Source organism: Dasypus novemcinctus, chromosome 3, assembly GCF_030445035.2.
Source record: "Dasypus novemcinctus isolate mDasNov1 chromosome 3, mDasNov1.1.hap2, whole genome shotgun sequence".
Lineage (NCBI taxonomy): Eukaryota > Metazoa > Chordata > Mammalia > Cingulata > Dasypodidae > Dasypus > Dasypus novemcinctus.
Genome location: NC_080675.1, coordinates 12,453,318 through 12,468,372, shown reverse-complemented (window position 1 = coordinate 12,468,372; position 15,055 = coordinate 12,453,318). Strand labels below are relative to the sequence as shown.

The window sequence follows — 15,055 nt, the reverse complement described above, 5'->3', positions numbered from 1 at the left end:
TGGTAAGCCAATTTTTTCCACATATTGAAAGGATATTTTTTCCCTTGTTTTCCCCCAGAACAGGAAGCTTTTGCTTTTGCTTTTTCCTTGGGTATACATGATTTCCCAGACTTAAAAAGAATTCCCAGCAGACGTGGACTAGATTCAGGCATGGAGCCCACTTGGGTTTGGATGAAGAGTAGGTTTCCAACACTGCAAGCGTTCTCCTCATGTTACTAGCTTCCTGGCACTGCCGTAACAGCTCACCAAAGACTGGGCGGCTTGAAACAACAGGTATCTATTTTCCCTCAACTCTGGAGGCCAGATGTACAAAATCGAGGTGTCGGCAGGGCCATGTGCCCCCTGAAGCCTCTAGGAGAAGGTCCTTTCTCGCCTCTTTCTAGCTGGGTGGCCCCCAGCAATCCTTGGCAGCCCTTGCCTTGTAGCTGACTCTGATTTCTGCCTCCGTCGTCCCGCAGCTGTCTCCCCTCTGGGTGTCTGCCCTTGGACCTCCTGCGCCTTTCTTTATAAAGAAACTAGTCACTGGAGTTATGGCCCACCCTAACCCGGCATGACCTAATCTAACTTGATTACATCTTCAGAAATCCCGTTTTGAAATAAGGTCCCACTCACAGGTGCTGGAGGTTAGGACTAGGATGGGAACGTCCTTGGGTGGGTGGGGGGCAGGCACGATTCAGTGTACGGTCCCTCGTAGCCCTGGGCCTTCTCAGGTGCTGGCAACACACCAGCCAGAGGCGGTAGGACTATTTGTCCAGACACTGGGGAGCCTCTAAATTATCCAGGGAGCTTCCCGGATTGTGCCAGCCCAAGTCTCCCAGTGACAATTCAGACTGAAAGGCAGCACTGAAAATGTGCGGAAATGAAACCTGACGGGAAAGTGCCCATGGGCAGTTGTACTCAACAAATTCCAGGGAAGCCCCTCTGTTCTCAGCGGGGAGGCAGAAAAATACGGGCAAGAGAGGAAACTGCATTAATCAGCCAAAGGGGTGCTGAGGCAAAGGTCCAGAACTAGGTTGGCTCTTATAAAGGGCATTTATTTGGGGTAAAAGTTTACAGTTACAAGGCCCTAAAAAGTCCGACTCAAGGTACCATGAGTGGTACTTTCTCACCAAAGTCTGATGTCACATGTTGGAGCAAGATGGCGGGCGATGTCTGTGAGGGCTCAGCCTTGCTCTCTCTCTTAAGGCTCCATGGGTCCAGCTTCTTCTGACCTCAGCAGCAGTTGGAGGGCTCCTTGTTCTGGGCCTTCTCAGCTGCTCAGTGCTCTGGTCTTTTTAGCTGCAAACTATCAGGCGAATGGCTCAGCGCTCTCCGGGGCCCAGAATCAAAACTGATAAAGTTATCTCTCTCTTCTTCTGTGTGTCCTCTTGAGTGAGTGCCTATTTATATCAGCCCACCAAGGGGCAGGGACTTATACTGAGTTCCACCCTACTGGTCTGGTCAATCCAAGCCCTAATCTTAACATAATTTAACATAATTAACATACTTTAATCAGCTGAATAGAAAACAATCAAAGGGGATCACGCCCAAAGGAACAGACCAGTTTGCAAACATAATCCCTCTTTTTTGGAATTCATAAATAATCTCAAACTGCCACTCCTGTCATCATATTTAAGCACAAGAAAAAAAGAAGGAAGCCTGAAAGTGCTGTCCTTAACCAAGTCCATCAAATTGCATGTCAAAACAATTCCTGAGGCTTACAGCCCACGTGATGGCTCATGCCTGCATTTCCAGCATTAATTATGGTTTCATCCATGTAAGGCAGACAACACTTCAAAAAGGAAAGAACGTGAGTTTTGATGTCAGACCAGCCCGGGTTTGAATCCTAGCTATAGCCCTTATTGGCTGGATGCATCTGGATGGGATATTCAACCTCTCCCAGCTCGGGATTTTTTCCATAAAATCAACTTCATTTCCCCCCCACAGGCTTGTCATGAGGAATAATTACATAAACATCTAGCTAAAGGCTTGAATCTATTTTTATCAAGAATAACAAAATGGGTATACAATAAGAACCACATAGGGCTATTGTAAGGATTAGTGAGATCATTTAAATTGAATTTATGGTTTTGTTCATTGCTGTCCCCCTTGCATCTTGCACATAAAAGGCACTCCATAAATAGCTGTTGAATAAATTAATGAAAAAGCAAATAAATGAGTAAATGCTATTTCCCTTATCAAAACATCTTTGCCTGTGAAAGAAAATCAAAGTTTGTTAACATAGCAACAGTTAGGAAGTTCCCTCATTGTACTGTCATCGCCCACCTCTCCCCCCATTCCCTCAATCCACCTCTTCTCCCAGCTTCACTCTCCAGAAGAGTCCAGATCCTTAGCCTTACCCACAACAAGCCCTTCCTGCCTTTATACATCCCAGGCCCCAGGCTTACGATACCTGCTCCCTGTCCACTTAGGAAATTCTTATTCATCTTCAAAGTCCAGTTTAGATATTGCTCCTCCAGGAGGCCTGTTCTGACCTCCCCTTCCCAAAATAGAGATAATCACTTCCAACACTACCCCTGCACTGGGTCCACCTTCCTGTTGCAGCAATAGCTGCACTTATCTCAGGGAAGAAAAATGGTTGATTTCCAAGTCTGTCTCCCCACTGAGACTAGGAGACCTCAGCCAACCTCCCTACCCCCCTCCATTTCTTTCTTCCTTCTTTCTATCATTCCTTCCTTTCTTCCCTCTTGTACTCATTTTCATTCAACCAGAATGTTTCAATTAGTATGACCCAGCATGGCATTGGGGATACACTAGTGCACAAGTAAACCATAGCCCTGGCTTTTGTGGCTAGCATGGTGATGGTGGTCGTGGTGGTGCTGGTGATGGCAGTGGTGGTTGTGATGGGGATGGTGGGGGTGATGGGAGCAATGGTGGTGATGGGGTGGTGACGGTGATGGTGGTGATGTGGTGGTGGTGATGGGGGACTGGTGGTGGTGGTGGTGGTGGTGATGGTCGTGATGGGGATGGTGGTGGTGGTGATGGGAGTGGTGATGGGGATGGCGGTGGTGGTGGTGGTGATGGTGATGGTCGTGATGGGGATGGTGGTGGTGGTGATGGGAGTGGTGATGGGGACGGCGGTGGTGGTGGGAGTGGGGGTGGTGGTGGTGGTGATGGTGGTGGTGGTGGTGATGTGGTGGTGGTGATGGGGGACTGGTGGTGGTGGTGGTGGTGGTGATGGTGATGGTGATGGTCGTGATGGGGATGGTGGTGGTGGTGATGGGAGTGGTGATGGGGACGGCGGTGGTGGTGGGAGTGGGGGTGGTGGTGGTGGTGATGGTGGTGGTGGTGGTGATGTGGTGGTGGTGATGGGGGACTGGTGGTGGTGGTGGTGGTGATGATGGTGATGGTCGTGATGGGGATGGTGGTGGTGGTGATGGGAGTGGTGATGGGGATGGTGGTGGTGGTGGTGGGAGTGGTGATGGGGATGGTGGTGGTGGTGATGGGAGTGGTGATGGGGACGGCGGTGGTGGTGGTGGGAGTGGGGGTGGTGGTGGTGGGAGTGGGGGTGGTGATGGTGGTGATGGGAGTGGTGATGGGGATAGTGGGGGTGGTGATGGGGTGGTGGTGATGATGGGGATGATGAGACAGTGTTGATGATGGTGATGGGGGATGGCGGTGAGGAGGGTTATGGTGTGGGTGGTGCAGACACTAAACACATCCTTACCCTAATAATTATTTAATTACATGTAGCTTAAAAGGAAAAGTACTGTGTTATATACCCTTTCTTCCTCTTAAAATTCAGACAAATTTCAATCTTCAGAACTCTCAACTATGACCTGTTCTTGGCTATCTCTCCTTGACATATAAATAAAATATAAATAAATACATACCATTTACTCTCACCTTGGATAGATCAGTGGAAGATAATAGTGTCCCCAGCATGGGGTAGTGGATAGAAAATGAAGCTCTGGAGTACCCAAAATGGAATTCCTGCCTCAGCTGCTCTCTACTGCCCTTCATCCACTTATAAATTTCTATTGACCACCTTCTCCGAGCTTGGCTAAACAAAATTCTTTCAGCCTGCACAAATGCAGGCTTCCCCTAGAGAAATTACAATGGCTCCACTTCCCCATACCTGGAATTCAACAATTCATCTATGGCTCCTATGATGGTTAACTTCATGTGCCAAACTGGCTAGGTTACAGGGTCCAGTTGTTTGGTCAAGCAAGCACACTGACCTGACTGTTATTGTGAGTCAGTTGATTGCATCTACATTTTATTGCATATACAATCAACAGAGGAGCTTTCCCTCAGCATTATAGAGTCTCCCCATCCAATCGTTTAGGGGACTTAAAACTGAAGGTTTCAGGAGTCAGAAAGAATTTCTGCCTCTTCTTCAGCCAGTCAGCTTCTCCTGAAGAATACAACTTCACCTTTACTAGAGTTTCCAGTTTAATCTCCATGGTCATGTGAGCCAATTCCTGTAATAAATTTATTTTACATACATAGAATCTTATAAACACATACGTGGACATAGACATACATATACATATCTACATATTGATTCTGTTTCCCTGACTAAAACAGATACCCAAACAACCTGCTCATCTAGAAAATTAGATACTCGCACCAAAAATTTAATAAAAGGAAAAAAACACACACTCACAAACTCCTCAGCTGAACTCTCGGATGAGTCTGGCACAGGAAATGAGGTGACAACCCAGGGTGTGCCAGTCTCAGGAAGCTTTCGCGTTTCAGGTTTGGGCCTGTGGGAAGGCGAGAGGGTGGGGAGAAGCAGTCAGGGGTAGCCTGGGGGTCTGGGCAGGCAGAATCCCCCTCCTGGCATCAGAGACCCCTCCTCTGCTCCTCATCGCTGTGTCCCGAGGGGCAGGAGACGCTGCTGTGTGCTCCCAGGACAGCCTTTTCCACTGCGCCATCTCGAATCAAGGGTTATATAATACGCGCAGCAGCTCTCATCTTCCGCCTAAGAGGGGTACCCGCGACGCTGTCGGGGGCTCCTTTGGAAGATAAAAGTTCCCTTTGCTTCTGGATACAGGGAAGAAGGGGGTTGTGTTAGAAAACAGCTTTTTTTGAGACGTCTTGGACACCCTGTGATCTGCTCCCTTTCTGTCCTTGTAGCGGTTTCTTTAGAGATACCCTAAGCCGACATCCCCTTGAACTTTTCTTTAAATGCAGCTTCGATTCTGGAGCGGTTGCACAAGTTCCCTTTCTACGGGATCGCAGCCTCCCGCTGCGCGGGGCTGCCTGGCTGCCCTGCTGCGGTGTCCCCAGCAGCCCCTGCCTGACTGATTCCCTGCGCAGTGCCAACAGTAAAAGAGAAAGCACAGAGTTTGCTGTGGCTGCTCAAGTGCCTCTCTTCTCCGCAGAGCCCGTCCTTTGGCTAGTCGCCCAGGCCACCCCCCATGTAGGCCTTTGCGGGAGTCTCTCGCAGACTCTTCTGCAGCTCTGCACCGCCTCGCTCCGAAACCGCCCGAGGCGCCCCCTCCCGGCTGCCCCGGCTCTGGGGAACTCCCCAGCGAGGTTAAACCCTCCCACGCAAATTCCACCACATCGCGAGAGCCTCCTGCGAAAGCTCCTGCTTAGACCGGCCGCTGACCCGCCCCCGGGGCGCCTGACATGTTGATTTCTTGACACATGGCAGGACTCTGTGGGCCCAGCACTTGCTCACTACCCTGATTCCAACCACTGCCACCGCCGCCACCATTGGTATGTGTTGGACTGTGTCCTCCAAAAAGCCCTGTTCAAGTCCTAACCCCACCCCCCACCCCCAATCCTGTGAATGTGGCCTTATTTGGAAATAGAGTTCTCTGAAGATATGATTAGTTAAAATGCAGCCAAACTGGATGAAGGTGAGCCCTAATCCAGTGTGATCCCTTAATAAGAAGAGGAGAGGAGACACAGAGAGAAAATGGCCCTGGGGAGACGGATGCAGAGAATTTGGAGCAATGCTGCCACAAGCCAAGGAATGCCAATGATTTGCGCAAACCAGCAGACAATAGAGAAGGCAAGGAAGCCTCCTCCCTTACAGGATTTGACACCTTGATGTCAGACATCCAGCCTCCAAAACTGCGAGATGAGGTATTTCTGTTGTTGGAAGCCATCCAGTTAGCCCTAAGAAACTAAGGCACTCACAGCCAGCCCAGCACTCTCCCGGTCAAGCCCAGATGGTAGGGGTGGAGATGCACAGCTCACGATGGGCAGTGGGGTTGGCAGACAGCATCCAGGGTCTGGGCAAGGTGGGGATACAGTGGCCCGTGTCAGGCCAGCATTTCAAGTCAACGTTGCCAACCGCCCATCCTCCTTCCTCTCGCAGGTGCTGATCCCTAGCAAGCATCTTGTACCCCAAACTCCAGTTCAGCATCTGCTTCCAGAGAGCCCAGCCACCAAAAACAGGCCTTCTTCTGGGCTTGTCCATCCATTCATTCATTCTTTCATCATTCATTCATTCAGAAAATCTTGATCCTTCACCTGCCATATGCCAGCCACCTTTCTGGGCAATTGAGCTCTAGGAGCAAGCAAAACATACAAAAAAAAAAACTGCCCTCATGTGGTTTATGGACTAGTGGGGGGAAAAAAACTAGAAGCAAGTAAATAAATGAACAAAATGGTGGCAAGTGCTATGAGAACAGAACTGGGTAATGGGACAGAGGGTAACTTGGAGGTAACTTGGAGATGGCCAGGGAGGAAAGAGTCTGGAAAATCTTCTCTGAGGAGGAGAATTTTGAGCTGAGGCCTGACGGCTGAGAAGGAACTGGTCGTAGGAAGAGCTGTTACATCCGGTTCTGAGGTCCAATTGCCCCCTGCACATTGCACCAGACCCCAAGAATCAAAGGCCCAAGTGGACTCCCCAGGCCTCACCCTACACTCACTCCTCAGCCTGGGTTCACTGCCTCATAAACAGCCCCCCAGATCCTCCCCTATCCCCTTTCCAACAGCTGCACATCAGTTGTTGTCAGCCATTTTTGATTTTGCACAGAAGCATTTTTTCAAACCTAATGTTTATGGAACCTCAATACATCAAACATGCAAAAGTGTGTGTGTGCCCTACCCCCCACCATGGCGGCTTTGCACGCTTGCCCTAAGGAGGCCTGGGGTGCCGTGGACCATGGCACACGAGCCACAGCAGAGACCTGCTCCCTGGACAGTGAGGTCCTTTGAGACACGCCTGGTCTTGGTCAGCTGTAAGCCCAGGCACCTGGGCTTGTGCCCTCATTTCCTCAAGCCTCTGCCCAAACATGAGTTTCAGAGGTGTCCTTGGACCTTGCTGCACCCAGTAACCCCCTCCTGCCACCCCGTCCCCCTGCTTTATTTCTCTCCCTAGCTCTTGTCACTGTATTAGTTTGTTGCCTGTCTCCCCACCAGCAGAGACACTTCCCTGCTTTCTTCACTGCTTTTGTCCAGCTGGTATGTGACAGATGCTCAATCAATATTTTTTGGATGCAGGGATAGATGGACAAGCTTCTTTATGAACTTTACTGAGAAGTAATTCACATTCCAGGCAATTCACCCTTTGAAAGTGTGCGGTCAATGGCTTTTTATCATATTCATACAAGTTTGGGAATCACAACTGATCATTTAATGAAATGCTTTATTCTGTGAGACAATACAGGTATTATATTAAGAAACTGAATAGTGTATATATGCTGATATCGTATGAATAGATATTTAAAGCTGTTATTTAATAAAAATACTGATGAGTCATTCATTAACTTTTTAAAACCAAACTGCTGTAGTTGGGACCTATTTTTTGTTTGCCAAGAACCTCACTGAATCAGTCAGAGTACCTGAGGGGATGTATTTATATAAAGAGATTCATTGTAAGGAATTGGCTCACACAGTCATGGATGGGGCAACTCCATGGCAGGCCACAAGCTAGGAATTCCAAGGAAGGTGATGTCGAACTCCTCATCAGTCAAATTCCCCTGGGGAAGCTGGCTGACTGGAAATTCCCATAAGAGCCTACCTTAAAGTTGAGGCAGAAATTCTTTTTCCAGCTTCTAAAACCTCAGTTCTGACTTTTAAGACCTTCACCTGATTGGATGAAAAGTCTCCCCATATTGCTGAAGGCAATCAACTGATCATAGGCAAATCCATTGACCATCCACAAAATACCCTCTCGGTAAAAAACAGGCCAGTGCTTGACTAAACAACTGGACATAAAAACACACCAAATTGACACATGAAATTAACCATCACACCAGAAATTTTCCCATTTCCTATCTACTCATTCTTGTTTGTTTGTTTTTTAGGCCAGTAATTTATTAAGGAGGGGAGGGAAAAGAAATGGGAGAAAATAACAGATTATGGGTCCCAGGTAGAGAGGAAAGGGGCTGAAAAGAGATAAAGAGGGCTGATTTACAGACTACACTTCCCCACTGCAGATTACAAAATGCCCAGTTTTACTTGCGTCCCCTTCCAAGCGGGGGAAAAAGGCAACAGGCCGTCTACTCATTCTTTTTCATTACTATGGCAGCTGCCATGGTGGTAACATGAGTTTCTGATTTCTGCACGTATGGGCACTTGACCCAACCTGGGCCGATCAACCTCATGCCCCAGGATTTTGAACTCCAGGCTCATGGATGCTTAGTCTGACTGCTTCCTGGAATAGAAGAGATGTAAACTCAGAGCTCTTGTTGGTTTTATTCTGTCATGTGGACTAAGGAGGGGGAAAAGTGGTGGCAATAAATGAGAATAAAGCTCTGAGAGAAAGAAAAGGTGGTTAGGAGAGGGAGGAAGAGAAAGAAGATGACAAAAAGAAAGGTGGAATTCCCTGGAACTGGCTATAGTTGAGGCCTAATCACATTACCAACTAGAGATCCCATGACACACCCTGTTGGCCCAAGGTGGCCTCCTCCGACGAAACTTGCTTAGGAAAACATCAAACAATGGGCAAATTAAATGTATTTGATAAAACGTGTCATTAATAGAAAGGATCTTTTGCAGAGACAAAGCATCTCCTGGATGCTTTTTTCCTCCCCTCAAATTATTCCCTGTTTCTTGTGATCCTTGTAGGTCTCCATCTGGGGAAGGGCATTTGGGGCTTTGGGGAAAGGCATTCTGTACCTAGAGACTTTCATTCTGTGTCCACACAGCCCACAAGGCAGGACTTAGCCCAAGGCCCCCTTGTTCCTGTCCCACCTCTCCATCCTGAGTCTCTACTTCCAACTGAAACACAGTTCTCCATGGAAATGTTGTTTCAGGCTGCCTGGCAGTAACAGATGCCCCAGGAACCTCTGAGGCCTGACCTGGGCTTGGCAAGACTTAGAGCATTACAGTTTCCCATTCCAGAAAGTCCTTTTCCAGAAGAGTCTCTGCCACCAGTAAGCTGGTCCTGTATTTTATCTTCTCAGCTGAAGCTATTTTGAGAAACAGGGGAGGCTGTGAAAACTTACAAAAGTCATAGCAGTAAGAAAACCCCAATCCGACATGGGCATCTAGTTTAGCAACAATCAGAGACAATTCTGCATCAAAACCCCTCTGGCCCTACTGAGGTACCTCAGGGAGAGGGGCTTTCCAAGAGCTACCAACACTGAGCATGTCAAGCCTGGGGCTTTGGGAGACTCTCTCCTGTGGAGCTTAAATTGCCCTGGTTGTTGAGACTCATCTTTGTCTTTCTCCTGTTCCTCTAGGACCTCAGGGGCCCACAAGTGCCAGGAGAGGATCCAAGATGAAACACGCTCAGCCAGTCAGAGCCTTGGGCTTACCATTGGAATTCAGAGCTAATGCAGACTTCTCTCTTGAGAAATCCCAATCTGCACAAATTTCAGTTACCACGATTTAGTTAAGTAACATCAATACCCCAACAACACGTAAGTGTCCCTAACTAACAATGACAAAATTGGTTTCAGGTTAATGTATCATCACCATACAAAACTTTACTGTCCAAAATATATTATCGGAGAAAGAACCCCAAATATGATCATTTATAAGAATTCCAATATTCGGCAACCAGAGGGAACCTGTATTTATTGAGGTTTTCCCACATGCCAGCCCTGGGTGCTGAACATGGAGTGTGTGTTCCTGATTTAATTCTCACCCTCTGATGAGGTGGGCAATTCTACCCATCTTCTAGAGGAGGCCATGAAGGCTCAGAGGGTGATTTACTTGGCCGAGGTCATGAAGCTGATAAACGGCAAAGCCAGGACCCAAGCAGGTTTCTCTACTCACAGTGAGGGGTCCTGTGAAGCCCTTTGGGCGGTGAGCTGGGCAAGGGTTGTGCTACCCGTTATCCCATCCCCATCTGGCAGTTCACCCCTGGAAAAAAGAGAGTGGAGGGGACAGTAGAGATGGAGGGGTGGGCACATCAAGTTGAATGCTAAATAGAAATATCTCTTTCCTCCATCTGTTTTATTCATGATACAACCTCCTATTCCAGCTTCTCACCTTCTTCCCAGATCCTGCAAAACAGAGGAGAGTCAATAAAAGACAGATGTAAACTTCTTTTTATAAAATTAAACACATTGGTAATATCTTCTAGCTTGCTTACATATGATAAAAGAATTCCATATGTGGTGCCACATCTATAGACATACCCCAGAATCCTTTGTATATTCTAGTCTAAACAAATGCCATGTCTGTACTTATGCTCTTTTCTCATAAAAAATAATATTTTGATTTAAGAAATAAGTGTTGAAAATATATGTATTCTCCAGTACATTTTTCCTTCAGTGTTTCACACACAGAGACAATAGCTATCTGGTTCAGTTACTGAAAAAGAATTCTAAGAATCTAGCAAGATGCTAATTGAGACTGAGAATTATCAGTACTCCCTCCAATATTGAGAAAACCTCCCACATGAGGGATTTGCTCTAAGAAACTCTGCTTTGAATATTCTGCAATGTTCTGCCTGGCTCATTAAACAGTATTTGTTGACAAATGAGCTCATTTTAGTTTATTGCCATGTTATTTTCCATGCACGGTTTCAGCCATTTCTACCATGACCAATATTATGTGGCTCTTTGTTCTTACTATTAAGAAAGAATTCTCCCAAGAGACTTCCACTGGGAAGCTGGTCACTTTCTCCTTCTTGAACTGAGTCTTGGTTATTTGCATTTTGTGATGAATTAATTACCTGCTGGCTTATGAGAGGTGTTTTTCTATATTGGTATTGTACTTCAATAAAAAAGACTTAGAGATTTTTAAAATGTACTAATAAAATGACTACAATTTTATCAAGTACCAGATTGAATAATACATGATATTAGACATTGCTGAAAAAAATTTACAGAGGTTTGTTTCTGTTTTTAAACAATGTACTAAAGGCGATGGCTCCTCACTATCATGGAAAATATTTCATGGAGGAGGAATGAACCAGTTAGAATTATGTTTGACTGCACATAACATAAAATCTGACAAAACAATGCTTAAACCAAGCAGCAGCCCGAAGATGTCAGGAACATGTCTTTACCAAGGTCTTGCCCTTTTTCTCAAGACACAGTACAGCTGGCACACCTCTAGTCATCATATTTACATTCCAGAAAGGTAAGGAGAAAACCACAAGGAGAGAGGGAAGTTGCCTGTATTAAAGAAACTTCCAATAACCCTTCGAGGACATCCCATGATGTCTCATCCACCAGATCTCTATTACATGATCACCCTCACTTGCAAGGGAGATGGGGCTTTTAAGCTGGCACATTGCTCCCCGACATGGACCCAGGGTTCCATTGTCAAGAAAGAAGAGAGGTTGGCCACTGGGCAGGCAGTGAGCAGAGTCTCCAACAAAAGGTTGGAAATGGCTGTACATACATATTTCAAATGATCCTCTTGGCGTCTTGAACACTTGGGATGATTTCATGCCCCATGTGGTTTGCCCTTCAGTAAGCTCCTTTCAACGGGGCTGATGAGGAGCCAGTACTGGGAACAGGAGTGGGCCGGGGAAGCTTGCCGTCAGCCTTCTTGCAGGTAGGAGAAAGGGCTCCCATCCTGGTGGGCACGGTCCCTTGGGCAGGAGGAAGGACTGGTCAGTGAGGTGTAGATGGGATTTCAGCCCCCACTCACCCCGTCGCTGGGTGCCGGCGTTCAGCTCACAACCGGCACAGCCCTGTGCAGCCGCCTTCAGTGGGAGGCATGTCAGTTCTGCCACTTTCTGTTTACACGGTTGTTTTTGCCTAATTACTTTCATCATCCTCAATTCATAGCTTCTTTACAGGAATCTCCATAAATGGTTTGTACATTTTGAGAGGGTTAGTTTAGTCAACCCCCAGGTAATATATTCTGTATATTCTGCAAATGCACTTAAGCAGGTACCCCAAAACTGCAGTGCAAACAGCAGATGGAAGTTGAACTCAAATACCTCAGATTCTGCTCATGGTATACGCCTGACAGGTACATTCCAGTGGGACAGACAGGCAGCAAACAACAGGTAAGGCAGAACTCCTAACAAATCATGATTTCTGGTTCATTGCTGAGTGGAGACTAAATGGAACAATAGGGTATGGAGTGACTTAGGGCAGAGGGTGCTTGACGCTTTTTACGTGGGGTGTCACTGAAGGCTCCTTGAGGAAATATCATTTGAGCAGGAACTTGAATGATGAGAAGGATCCCGGCTGGACGAGTGCTCCTAGCAGGGGGAGGAGGATGTGCAAAGGTCCTGAGGTAGGACTAAACCTGGCATGATGGAGCAGCAGAAGGAAGAGGAGGAAGGAGTGGAGGAAGGGGTAGGAACTGAAGCAGGCCGAGGTCTGGCCAGGTGGGGCCAGTGGGCCTTCCAAAGGACATCATCTTAAATGAAGCCAGAAGCCATTGGTCATTGGAGTAGAAAGAGCAGGGCCTGCCCCTTCCCAGACATTGGAAACAGTCTGTAAGCTCTTTGGGCGTGAGGACTGTGCCTGGCATTGTGTCCCCAGAGCTGCCCGTGGCTGGCACTTGGAAGCATTAGTGAATGTTGGGTGAATGTGTGGCTGACCAGCCTTCAGGCATTTCACCATGCCCCTCGGCTCGTCCCTGCCTCCTCTCCTGTCCAGTGTACATACCCTCTTTCCCCTTCCCGTCGTCACCCCTGTCCATGTGTCTGGCCATCTCCCGTTGGCTATGCCTGCAAGAGGGCCCACCCTCGATAGGGCTCCCTATTCCAGACAGAGGACGGGGGACTTCCGTCCTCCCTGTTCTAGATTCTACTCTGCTTTTAATGCGTCTTACGGGTATGGCACAGCAGATTAAAACAAACTGAGCACAGCTACTGTGTGCCAAGCAGGTTACATAAATTATTTCATTTACTCCCAGTAAGAGCCCTATGGGGTAGGTGTCTCCACTTATAAATTAGGAAGCTGAAGCTCAGAGAGACACGTGATTTCAACCATCACCAACTATTTAGACGCTGTTCTGCAGCTCTGAGGACCACACTCTTTCCAGAAACCCAAGCTGGGCCCAGAGACACTTGCTGGCTCCAGACATCTCTGCTCAAAGGCCTCCTCCCAGAGAGGACTCCCACCACCCTTCCTCTGACGCTGCCCCCTTAGCTCTGTTCTCTCTCGGGAGCCGTTCTCTGGCTCTCCTGGGCCACCTTCCCCACTCCCTTTTATGCCTCCTTCTTTTCCATCCCTCAGTTTCCTCAGCACCATCCCAGCAAATGACAGCAGCCTGGACAAAGAACTCCTAAGCAGAGTGAGCAGGAGGCAGCAAATACCACCCAGCCCATCCAGTGCTGTGGCAGGGACGCCCAGCCCTGGGTTCTAATCCTGCTTCTGCCCTGAGTCAGCACAGACCAACACTGGGCCTCAGTTTCCCCAATGAGTTGGAATCTGTTAGTTCTCCATTTTGGAGTAAGTGACCCCTTGGAGAATCTGATGAGGATGAAGGGCCCTTTCTTCAGAATGTGACACAATTAAAGAAACCCTCGTGGGTACACAGGGAGCTAATGATGTAGGAGCCTGTGCCAGCTCAGTGAGTCAGACACAGACACTTGAGGAGAGGGTGACAGGGGCACAGGGCAGACTCATGAGGAGAGTTGTACACACTGAATGCCCATGTCAACTTTTGTTGCAATTTTTTTTCTGGAAAAGTCAGCCTACCCAAGGCCATCTGTATATGATAAATATAACAGACACTATAAAATGGGGGAAACACAGGGCTGAGGCTAAGTGTTCCATGAAGGTTTATCAGCCTAAGAGCCTCCAAGGGAGGAGGGTACATAGTCAATATAAAACAAAGCAAACAAAGCAGAACAAAAGCACATTGGTTGTGCTTGCCACAGGGAGAAAGAGATGACATCACCTAATTTGCTGCCCAGTTCTTAAGTGGGTACTGGCAGATGTTCAGCTCTTTAAAATTTATGAAACATGCTCCCATCCCTTACCTCACTGAATACTCCCAACATATTGCAAGGGAGGTACCATCATTCCCATTTCTCAGATGAGCAACCCAAAGCTCAGGTGAGTGAAGTGGCTTGGCCAAGCCAGGCAATGGCAGAGATTGGAGTCAGGGTGCAGCTTCAAATACACCAACAATTGAACGGCAAGGAGGGAGGTGGGTGCCCATGGAGATGATGACACTGGATGAACCACCTGGATGAGGGCCAAGAGGTAAGTGCCTTGTGTCTCCTCAAAGGCAGATGGCAGTAATGCAACCCTCCAAAGATAGCAACCAAACATGGTCTCCCGACATTGCCAAAGGCTGACTGCGCGCCCCTCGTTGAGAACCACTGCTCTAAGATCCAACATTACCTGCTTCTCAGCATAAATCCAGAAACACAGAGAAGTCAGCCATCTGCAGAGCCATTGGAAGATTTGTGCATCATCTGCCGGTGACCCGAAGTCCTGTCCTTTCCTGGCCTGGCCACCTGCCAGGCCATCAAGGCTGGTGCAAACATGAGCATGCCTAAACAGTGGGTGCTCAGAGGCTCTGGTCTGGGAGAAGGCTTGACAAGCCCATCAAAAGTGGAAGATTCAACAACTCTTACAATGTAAACTTTAATCCACACTTAGTGGCAATGCTCCAGAAGGTGTTCATCAATTGCAACGAACGTACCTCACTAACGAAGAAGGTTGTTAGTGTGGGAAAATGTGGGAGGTGTGGGGAGTGGGGCATACGGGAACCCCCTATATTTTTTATGTGGCATTTGTATTTAGATTATACCTTTTCCAAAAATTTTTTT

General features: G+C 47.7%; 1 protein-coding gene across 1 annotated transcript in view; it reads right to left on the bottom strand.

The window, feature by feature from the left end:
- The window catches only part of SERPINA12 (serpin family A member 12), a 45,950-nt gene extending 40,744 nt beyond the window's left edge, over positions 1-5,206 (bottom strand). Inside the window, exon 1 of the mRNA XM_004455909.4 lies at positions 4,610-5,206. The gene's annotated coding sequence lies outside the window, so the exon portion shown is untranslated. The remainder of the gene's footprint in view (positions 1-4,609) is intronic.
- Positions 5,207-15,055: the final 9,849 nt, after the last annotated feature.